Below are 12,028 nucleotides of genomic sequence, written 5' to 3'. Positions count from 1 at the left end.
CCCCTGGAAAAAAGTAGGCAGAGAAACTGAATATAGTCTCTTGTCAACCAGAGCCTCAAGTAACTAGATAAATCATATTTACTAAGAGGAAGAGGAATTACTCCAAAAATGCTTTTAGCAGGATATCCCTAGCTAAGGGTAACTGTCATAAATAGAACCCAAGATGAATGAAACAAGATTCCTTTAAAACTATCTAGTAGGTAATATAACTCTCTGGGTGATAAACTGGAGATATTTCATAGTTTAAATACTCCCACTATACAAGGAACCCTGCAAAGCTCTTTTTGAGACCTCTTTCATCTGGGCCCAGAGGAGTGTCTCCAATACAGTAATGAAGGACCTGGTCTATTAGTTTTCTGAGGCTGCTGTAACAGAATAACACAGACTGGGTAGCCTAAACTACAGAAATTTTTCTCTCACAGTTCTGGAGGCTGGAAGTCCAAGATCAAGGTGCCGGCAGGGTCAGTTTCTCCTGAGGCCTCTTTCCTTGGCTTGCAGATGGCTGCCCTCTTGCTACCACTTCATATGGTCATCCCTCTGTGCAGACTAGGGTCTCTTCCTCTTCTTATAAGGACACAAGTCATAGTGGATTATACCCTCACCCTAATGGCCTCATTTTTAACTTAATCACCTCTTTCAAGAACTTATCTATGATTACTGTTACATTTGGAGGTACCAGGGGTTGGGACTTCAACATAGGAATTTGAGGCGGACACAGTTCAGCTCATAACATCTGGGGAACTGCCCTCCATACCCAGATCTTTCTATGCTTTATCTGAACGTTTAGCAGTCCTTTAGCTTGTCTGCATCCTTGATATTATTAGTAAAATTTGATACTGCTTAAGAGCTCTGATTCATGTCAGTCTGATTTTGTAATCTGACCCTGTGTGTTAGCTCACGACTTATTCAACAAAATGAGAACAAGTAAAATGTAGTGCTTGGTCTCTCAAATAAAATGATCAGAAAAGATAACCATTTAGTTTAATTTGTACATAAAAATATTGTTTATTACAAAGGCATTGGAAAGGTTGCTAACAAAACATTATCTTTGGCAAAGCAAAAGAGAAAGTTGTAAAAACATTAAATTCAGTACAGATTTGGCATATCTAATGAAATTTAGATAAAACCAGCGGACATTAAATACGGTTAATGTCTTAATCTGGCTTCCTCCTGATTCTTACTCATGGATTCAAGTGTAAATGGTTTTTTGGGGACAGTATCCCAGGAAACACAACCAATTAAAGGAAATTAGGCAAGGGAAGGAAGGAAGAATGCCAATTAAAAGAACTTAATTTAATTTAAAGGGATTTAATCCTATTGAGGCATCCTAGAAGCTGTATAGAATATGAACTTCAAAGTTAGTCTGCCTCAAGGCCAAGTGAGCTGCGGTTTTAAGTACCAGCCTTCCATATGTGTGGGCAGAATATACTCTGACCATAAGAGAGAGAAATGTAACAAAAAGTTGCAGGTGATGGTAGTTAGAAACCTGTCCAGTATGTCCACTGTATCCAGTTCATGATCCTTAAAGATGGCATCTAACATGTCATTTAAAGCCAGTGTTTCCTTATTGATTTTCTGTCTGGATGATCTATCCATTAATAAAAGTGGGGCATTAAAGTCCCCTACTATTATTGTACTACTGTCAGTGTCTCCTTTTATATCTGTTAATATTTGCTTTATGTGTTTAGGTGCTTTATATTGCATGCATAGATATTTGCAAGTATCATATTCTCTTGTTGGATTGATCCCTTTATCATTTAAAAATTCCTGAAAATGTAACATTGTTTTTTATGAGTGGATACAGTCTGATGCCAGCATGTCAGTGGACTTAGCACCATGATTCAAAGAACATACTGCATCTTGAAGGACAACATTCCTACTCAAAGACTGTCATCTGCAAGCTGGAGCTTTCGTTGCACACTTAAGAGACTATCCCAGTGTTTTATCAGGCTGGCTGTTTCTAAGTGATACAGTATATGGTAGACCCAGTGGGTCCTGTGGTCATTTGTTTGTTGTTGGACCTCCTTCACCATAAAATAGATTGCTTGATTTGAGGAGATATTATGTAGGATTCCATGATGGTATCCCATGATGATAAATCAGACAGTATGTGAATCCAGAGGATTAATGATACTGCATGAGGCATTGCAAACAGGAAAGGGGAACTCTTAACTGAAACATGTATCAATAGCAAGAAAAGCAAAATTGACGCCACCCCATTCCAGAGGGATAAAATCGAATACAATCTGTTTGAAATCAAGTTGTTGAATGTCTTTTTGAAGAGTGATACTGTATTAAAGACTCAGCATTGGACAGTTTCCAATGGGTTAGCCATTCACTAATGGCGATAGCTATATCCCACTTGGTGAGAAAGAGCCCAGGTTTTTAGGCCCACATATATCCCCTCTTTCTCTGCTACCTGGCTGCTGCATTTATGGGCAGTTGCTGCATACAGTGGACAAATCCTCCTCTCCACTCAGTTGTTCAGTACCTCCTCTGTGTGAATGTTCTCTAGTGGTGATTGATGTGAGACAGACATCTGCACATTTCATGCCTACTCCCATAGGTCCATCCTCTCGCTTCCTCTCCAGAACTCTTTGTCTGGGGAAAGTCTTCCATTCTTGCTTTTTCAAGGGCATTGGCCAACCAGCTAAGCCATTTGCCCCTATGCAGGAGTGGTGTTGTCTTATCTCAGGCTACTTGCTCCCTCACACCAAGTTGATGACCAGGTGTTTTTTGCCTCAAGATTCATCAACATCCATCCCCTGGCATGTTCTCCCAGTATCTGCTGTTCATATTAGACAGATCTTGCATCTCTTTTGTTGAATATTCTCTTTTTCTGTTTTCCTGGAACAGAGACTATTTTTCTAGGTAGGCCATGTTGAGACCTGGTCTATTTGTTGCCTAGAGCCATGAGGGAAGATGAGATCAGATCTTAAGGGAGAGCATCATCTTTTATGGTCTCTAGGAATGGGAGAAGCTACTACCTTCTAAGAGGAAGAGATTACTTCTGCGTACCCAGAGGGTATAGGGGAATCTGGAAGTTCATTGTTCTCAATAGCATCTACCCATGTCCCCATTCTACTCTTAAGATCCCATTCTTTGCCTATCAGTGCCCTGACTTTTGCATAGAAACCTGCCATGGCTGTGGATGCGGCCTCCTTTATAGTTATGTGACTTTCAAAAGCAAATTCTGTGTCTGTTTCTAGCACACGTTGTCCTTCTCACATCAAAAAATTAGAATCTCTTTATTGGCTCCTGTATATCTTCTGGCTTTCACATTTTGCCCTTAGTTGGTAGTTGGCTGATCTGAGGTTGTCACTTTCTTCATTGAATTTAACAACCAGCCAACTCCAAGCCCCTATAATTACTGTTGTCACCATATTTCTCAAATGCTAGGTGCCTCCCCTTTATTCTGTATTGTGTTCCAGTCACTACAGGTAAAAATCTTAGCAGTTATGATGCTGTGGCCTCTGAGGGGTTTTCTTTACTCCAGTTACCACTGATATATAGCCAATTACCAGAGGAATCTTTATTGCCACATGGCGGGTGAATGATTTAATTCTGGAATCCCATCCTGACGATCTGTTTCCTAAGACCTCTGCTAATATCAGCTTATATTGTCTTTCCTCTGAAATAGTTCATGAGATAAGGATTCAAGTACAAATGACTTATTTGGAAAGTAATTCTAAGAAAGATTGAGAGAAATGTGAGAAGTAAAGCCAAAAAAAGAAGAGAACTGATAAACAGTGGGTTATCAAACAAGTTACCACTGTGAGTGAGTAGAGCTTAATCCTCTGGGCAATTCTGTGTACCAAGGTAGATTGCATGAATTAAAATTATTCTTTCCAAGGGGACAGTGTGCTGGAGTATTTGAAGTTAATGACTGCTCCCAAGGGACGTTAATTCCCCAGTGTTCCCAGGCCACCATGTGCACAAGCAAAAGGCTCCCAGAAATCTCGGACAGTTAAATTTGGGCTGATATGTGAGGAAATATGGATGGGGCACCAGTAGCATCTGCCTCAGTTAGAAACTGAACAGTGCTATTAAAAAATATGCTTCAAAAGACTTTCTGACTAAACAGTAGAAATGGCTTTGAATGAATTTTATGCTTTCAACATTTAGGTAGCAATCAATGATTCTTTCCTAATTAAAATAAAAAACTTAGATGGGATTGCCTTTGAGATTCTTTTTTTTTTTTTCACACACACACACTATATTTTATTTTTACAAGAGATAAATAAACTGACACCAAGCATTGTAAATGGATGACCACAACAAAAGCAACAATGATTGCAATTACCAAACACGAAACACACTCATACTATGTCATAATATTGACATTCAGTCCAGTAATCCTCCACTGTAACAGGTCCTTTACTATGCAGTGAAAATTGATTTGTATATTTTTTGCCTCTGAGTCCTTGTGGGATTTTTTTTTTTTAATTCAAACAGAAAGTCACAAAAATTATAATCATCCTCATCAGTTCACTCAGTCCCATGTAATTAATTTTTTTTCATCTTGATCTTTTGTTAGCACTTTTATGAATTCATCAGTTTTCCATTAGAGTTCTGAAAATGCTTATTCATTCAGTTCAGCAGTACAGTCAGTTACCAGAAACCTGTACTTATCAGAGTCTTTTCCATGAATTCCTTGAAGATGAAACCCTTTTATAGGAACATTTTTGCAAAAGCATCAGAGTACACCCAGAACTGTCTGTAAATGACAAAAGACTTAAAAATGACCACGGTTAAAGATTTGATGAAAGTTCATAATAATGCAATTGACAAGGAAATTTAGTTATTTCTGTGATATACATTTTAAAGTAATAACTAGGATTATGACTTATAACATTATACCAGAACATATAAGATTTTTAGAAATTTCATGTAGTGTCTGAAACATTTATATTAACATATTTCCATACAAATAACCCAAAGAAAGTTTAGTATTAGTTGTTTTTTGTTTGTTTGTTTGTTTGTTTTATACTGCAGGTTCTTATTAGTCATCAATTTTATACACATCAGTGTATACATGTCAATCCCAATCGCCCAATTCAGCACACCACCATCCCCACCCCACCGTGGTTTTCCCCCCTTGGTGTCCATACGTTTGTTTGCCTTTGAGATTCTTAATGCCTGACAAGTTTTAAGGACCTTTGCTTCTCCTAAAAATATTATGGTTGTTAAATGTGTATTTCTTTAAAGAAAATTGTTAACTAAGTTCTTAAGAAACAAAATTGCAAGGTCTTGTGATCTCTGTGAATCAGGTTAATATAAACTTTATTGATGCATTGACAGCTCTTTGTAAATCCTTGCTGGGGCGTCCTCACTTGATGTAACTTGAATATGTGAACTGAAAGCATATAGGCAAAGTGAATATGTTGCTTGTAGAAAGAACTGGGAATGCATTTGATATGGAAGTAATGTATCTCAATGTGTTGAGTTAAAAATTATGAAAATATGTCAGTTATGTATTCAAAAATAGGGGAGAAGAGTGATATTAAAAGATGCAAATTCTAAGGTGAATATTGCAGAAGATGCTTCATCATACACTATGATGAAGTCATAGTGATATCCCACTCTACTCCCAGAGAAATTTTTTACTGGTCTCAGTTCCTAGTATATTGGTTTATTTAGTTGAGGTTCATTAATTTACTTTGTGGTTTATGGTCCTTATTTACCATAAGGAGATATTTTTGTCAACTATACGCTGATTTTTTTATTGACCATATATTTTTGTTTAATTCTGTTATTTGAGAAAAAACATTAGTACATTTTCATGGTTGAAAAGTCACTAAATGATATTAGCTGATCATATTATTCCAGACATAGATTTACCCTTCAGAAAATCAATACGAACAAGATCTAAAGTAGGTATGTGTTCATTATTTATCTAATTTGTGTATTAATCTTCAATTTAATCACATTATAGTGAATTATTAGAGTTAATTTTTTTAACACTGCTCATGAGGCAGGAACTGTTCCATGTGTTTTTCAGAGTAACTCACTTATTCTTCACAACAACCTTGTGAGGGAGATAATATTACTGACCTAAATTTTATAGATAAAGAAACATAAAGTGTAGTAACTTTTCTAAGTGAGAAGCCAGGATTGGAGCACAGCTGTTTTCATTTATTAGTCTAGATTTATCCACAAAGTTATGTGGTTGGATCCTGAAGGAAAATATAAAGTAAGTTTACTAATTTTAGTGCATAATCTGATGTATTTAAATAAAATTCCAAGCTATTAGAATTCTTAGAAATTCTAAGATAAAATATGATTAGGTTATAATAGCAAGGAGAAATGCTTCTTTTAAATCTAAATTTATTATTAATTTTTGAAGAAGAAAGTTATTTATGTTTCAGTGGAGGACTTGTTTTAAGAAATCTGCCGTATTTTGGCTTGAAAAAGCATATATGAATTGGATTATTCTTATAATTGCAAATAAACACTTAAACATTATATCTGGATTATACATTTTTGCTTAGGTAATGTGTCTTCTTTTTATAAATTTATTTACTTCCTTTATCATGTGTCCTTTTGCTTCTATCAAACTACATAGATTGTTATTTACATTTATATAATATTTAATGTCAACCACATCAACTTCATAATTTAAAAGAAATTCTTCATTTTTATTAGTTGGGTGAAAAAAAATACCTGAAAGTGATACATTTAAAGAGAATTAAAACTAACACAACATTGTAAAACAACTATACTCCAATAAAAATTAATTTTAAAAAACTTAAAAGAATTAATTCTTATGTAACATTTTGGTCAAAGAAAAGTAAAATCATATTTTTGTCTTTAAAAGATAGGCCTTTCTCATTAAATAGAAATGTAATAACTTAATGATGTAGAGATTCTGTGGGAAAAAAAACTTCTAATATAGTTGTAATCTCTTGGGCTATATGTGTGTGTATGCACGCAGACGTGCTTGTATATTTTTCTCTCTGAAACTGCTTGAAAGTCTAGGAAAGAAGCAATATAACTTTTAGCTTTTGTAACTTCAGGGAGGCATAATAATAAGGCACTGAGGAAAGCTGGTAGTGATTCTATAATTAACTCTGACAGTAATCTTCCCACAAAGCCCTCATGCATTTCTCTTCATCCTCATAACCTAAGATCATGTCTGTCATCCAGAGTTATGATGCAGTCTGTATGAACGCTTTCCCAATGTTGCCTAGAACCATCAGACAGAAAAATCAAGCAGCTTCTCACTTTTAGGCTTATGTATCTAAGTTTCTTTATTTTTTTGAGAACGGTAATTTTTATGCTTCAATCACACATAAAATGTCAGAACAAATGTTGATCGTTTCCTAGTGTTTCTGTAATCTCCAGGGCTGTTCTTTGTTGCAGACAGGAAGCCTGCTGTTAGGCAAAGCTTAAATGCAGGCATAATGTAGCTGTTTTCCCACTAATCCAGTTATATACTTTGACAGAAGTAAGTGGTAGATGATAAGAGCAGCAATTCAATCACAGCATGTTCTGATTTGCAGGCAAAATTTCAAATGTTGACACAAAGAGTGGAATTTGTTTATGAAAGTGAGGAAGTTTGACGTATTAGGAGTAAAATACTGCAAGCCAGTGGAGGATGAAAGGAAAATGTATGCTGATTATGGACAATATATGAAAAGTTAACAACTGAAGAAGATGGTCTTGTGTTTCAATAAAATCACATATTTTTATTTAAGAATTAGATGCAAATGTTAGGATTTCGTTAATGATCTTTGAGTCAGTTTTCTTGTGGGAAGCTTTCCTAACTTGTGGTCATTTTAAAATGCTATCTTTGATTATTCATCAGAAAGAAATAATCAAAATACTCCTTATAATATCTTTGCTATTAGTTGTAGGAGATAACTTTTAAAAAAAATTCAACTCTACCCCTTGCCCCAACTGTAGTCACTAAACAACATTTCTAGAGGTGACAATCTCTAAATGCCAGTGCAAAATGAGGAGTGAGGACCCATAGCCACATAGGAGGCTGGAAGGGATGATCATGATGAAAGGATCTGGTGACATTAGTCAGGCTAAGTTCTGGTTAAGTGCCCTACTTCCCACTCTCCTCACAATCCTGCCTCTTAGATGTACTCATAGAATTGCATAGGAGTAATGCACAACCGTTGAAACTGATCTCAGGTGGCCTCGGCCTGCAGCACCTTGAAGCAGGGTTTCAGCTCCCAGGCAGAGATTGAGGTCGGGTCGCAGCAGTGAGAGCACCAAATCCTAGCCACTAGACCAGTGGCCAGTGACAAGGCCCTGCCCCTTCGGCTTTGCAGAAAAGAATTCCCACAAAGATGGAAAGTAGTGAAGCAAGTGAAGTATTTATTAGGAGGGAAAGGAGCACAGCACATGTGGTTAGACAAATGGGCGGACTCAGAGAGAGAGTCACGCCCTCGCGGTAGTTTGAATCACTCTTTGGGGCGTTTCTTCCAGGTTTCCTTTGGCCAATCATTTGATTTGCCTAGTTCTGAGTCCGTATTTGGTGTATCTCAGGATTCTGCCACGTGTGCCTGTGCATCTCTGAGCCAAGATGGATTCTAGTGAAGAGACCTACGGGTAGTTGACATCACTTACTATGGGGTGGCGCCCCTCCCTTTTTGACCTCCAAGAAGCTTTCTAGTTGGGAGGGTCTCCTTGACTTCGAGAATAGAAATATGTGGTCTGTTATCTTCTATTTGGGCAGCGCCCAGCCTTCTCTCTCAGTTGTCCTGCTATTCTCGTCTTGGAGTGTCGGTCTACAGGGAATGAATCTCCAATTGCTGGCCATGGGGGGGGGAGGTGCCCATCTGCCTCCTGCCTCAAAACTACTAGTTATGTGAGCTTATACAAGTTACTTAAGGCTTACAGATCTGTTTTCTCCTCTTTGAAATAGCCAGAACCATATTTAACTTGCCTTTAAGTTATTGAGCACTAAATGGAATAACACATGAAAATGCTTATTTATCGTAATCATTTTTCTGGTTATTATTATTGTTGTTGTTGTTGTTGTCATCTTCCAACATTTTTATACCAACTGTTAGGAGACAGTTCTTCGTGAATGTGTCACATTTCTTCCAAGTCTGAGCATTAACAGTCAGTTGCTCAGATTTATGTACATTCCAAGATAAGTAAAGACAGAGATGTCTCCTTCCCCAGAAGAGATTTACAACGCAGAGTAATTAAGATATTGTCTATCTGGAGAGGAGGATGGGCCAGCTGCCAGCAGCCCCTATATGAGATCAAGGCCTTCCTCATCTTGGGATTCCTTGCCTGAAACACACCTACTGCCTATGCAGGTGACCCCCGGCCCTCTTCCCATCCTCCTGTGGGAATTGAGTTGTGAGTGTGAGCAAAGGTGGCAGTCTGGCTCTTGGTACTGCTATTGGTATTGCTATGAGTAGTAAGCGGCCTTTTCTCTCTGACCCAAAGGGCTTGTATTTTTCTGCCAGTGTCTATGAAGCTGTAGGTGGATTACTCATTAGCTTGCAAGAAGGATAAAATCTCAGTTCTTGGCTTGACAGTTTAACACCTACTAATGTCAGAGTGGGGCTTTGTTTAAATATCGAATTGCACTGTATATGCAAGAAAGACATGATTTGGATTGTTCCTTTTCCTATGTGCTTTAAATTTCACTTTTCTTTCTAAAATATCCCTAATGTGTTCCTAGACAAAGGCATGGTTTTCTTAGCTTAGGAACTTTCCTACTCTGCATATGATAATGAGCACATTTGTAAGTTGTGGCACAATTTAAATTTAAAAGTGATTTCTCCACTCTTGCAAAACAGGCCCTTTTGCCAGAATTCAAGTAAAGTAAAAGATATTTGGCACACCAGTACAGTTTTGTGACATATGAATTCGAGGAGAGTAATTTCATTTCATGTCTTATCAAATAGTCACCCATCTAGATTTCAGGAAAACTTTATGTTGATTCATATCATTTATGTCAACGAACAAGAATATTGTAGTTTATGCCCTTCCTTCTTAAAGTGAGGTCTGTGGCCAAGCAGCCTGAGCAGCGCCTGGCAGCTGGTTAGAAATGCAGAATCTCAAGCTCTACCCCAGACCTGAAGAGCCAGAATCTGCATTTAGCAAGTCTCCCAGGTGATTATTAAGCAATGAGGAAATCAGGGTACCTTAGGGAGGTACTTTTAGCAAAGTCCAGCCGGCATCTGTCTGGGGCTTGTTATAACTAATCATGCATATCATTGACTTAGATTTTAAGACCTTTTAATTCATAGAATTGCTAGTTCTATGGACGTTTATGAGTATTTTATTTTGCAGCCATTTGCTTTCTGGAGGGAGGTATTAAAAAAGAGCAGAAAGAAGGAGTCGAATTAAGTTCATTAAGAGAACCAGAGTTTTCTCTCTCTTATATACTTGTTTCTTTAAGGAAAAAAAAAAACTAAATCACTATATTGTACACTTGAAGTTAACACAATATTGTAAATCAGCTATATTTCAATTTTTTTAAAAGTACTGTTAAGGCAAAAAACATCGGTGCTTCTTAGAATTATCTTCATTTAAAAGACATAAAAAATAACAGACTGTGAAGAAAAGAGTCTGAAATAATGGACAAATTTAGTAATTATATTACTTGCAGGGCAAGTAATCAAGGTTATTTAATTTTTTTTTTTAATTATTTATTTATTTATTTATGGCTGTGTTGGGTCTTCGTTTCTGTGCGAGGGCTTTCTCTAGTTGTGGCAAGTGGGGGCCACTCTTCATTGCGGTGCGCGGACCTCTCACTATCGTGGCCTCTCTTGTTGCGGAGCACAGGCTCCAGACGCGCAGGCTCAGTAGTTGTGGCTCACGGGCCTAGTTGCTCCGTGGCATGTGGGATCTTCCCAGACCAGGGCTCGAGCCCGTGTCCCCTGCATTGGCAGGCAGATTCTCAACCACTGCGCCACCAGGGAAGCCCCAAGGTTATTTAATTTTTAAAAAGAGAGTATGCCAGAGGATAACTTAATTGCTTTGCAAGTATAAGGAAAGTTTATAGGAAGGTGTTGACAAGTATGATAAATATTTTTCCATTAATTACATGATGCACTAAAGATAGTTTTTTATAATTAGAAATTAGTTGTATTTGCAGTTTTTGAAATAGCAAAGTAATTCTTAAGGTGAGGCAGAGGGAATACTTTCATTTTGAATTGAACTATAGTTTTTAAAAGTACAAAAGTTATTGATTTATTTGCTGGGTCTAGAAGGACTATGAAAAGACTTCACGTCCAGTAAACACATATGAATAACTGCACCTAACAGGTAAAATTTTTCAAAGTTCAGGGATACCTCAGAGATATTACCCGTTCAGTTCCAGACACCACAATAAAGCAAGTTTCACGAACTTTTTAGTTTCCCAGTGCATATAAAAGTTATGTTTACACTAAACTGTGGTCTATTAAGAGTGCAATAGCATTGTCTTTAAAAAATGATGTACATACCTTAATTAAAAAATACTTTATTGCTAAAAATGCTAATCATCATCCGGGCCTTCACTGAGTCTTTTTTTTTAATAAATGTATTTACTTTATTTATTTTTGGCTGGGGTGGCTCTTCGTTGCTGTGCGCAGGCTTTCTCTAGTGGTGGAGAGCAGGGGCTACTCTTCGTTGCGGTGCGCGGGCTTCTCATTGCAGTGGCTTCTCTTGTTGTGCAGCACGGGCTCTAGGTGCGTGAGCTTCAGTAGTTGCAGCACATGGGCTCAGTAGTTGTGGCGCATGGGCTCAGTAGTTGTGGCTTGCGGGCTCTTGAGTGCAGGCTCAGTAGTTGTGGCTCACGGGCCTAGTTGCTCTGCGGCATGTGGGATCTTCCCGGACCAGGGCTCGAACCCTGGTCCCTTGCATTGGCAGGCGGATTCTCAACCACTGCGCCACCAGGGAAGCCCCGTTCACTGAATCTTAATCTTTTTGCTGATGGAGGATCTTGCCTTGTTGCTGACCATTGACTGATCAGGGTGGTGATTGCTGAAGGATGGGGTGGCCGTGGCCATTTCTTAAAATAAGACAACAGTAAAGTTTGCTGGGGCGGCGGGGAGAGTGCTGTATAGAT

General features: G+C 37.9%; 1 protein-coding gene across 6 annotated transcripts in view; it reads left to right on the top strand.

The window, feature by feature from the left end:
* Window positions 1–12,028, top strand: part of CACNA2D1 (calcium voltage-gated channel auxiliary subunit alpha2delta 1) — a 494,545-nt gene that overhangs the window by 381,745 nt on the left and 100,772 nt on the right. The window lies entirely within an intron of this gene.

Source organism: Eubalaena glacialis, chromosome 8 (genome assembly GCF_028564815.1).
Source record: "Eubalaena glacialis isolate mEubGla1 chromosome 8, mEubGla1.1.hap2.+ XY, whole genome shotgun sequence".
NCBI classification, from domain to species: domain Eukaryota; kingdom Metazoa; phylum Chordata; class Mammalia; order Artiodactyla; family Balaenidae; genus Eubalaena; species Eubalaena glacialis.
This window is presented reverse-complemented; position numbering and strand designations above follow the sequence as displayed.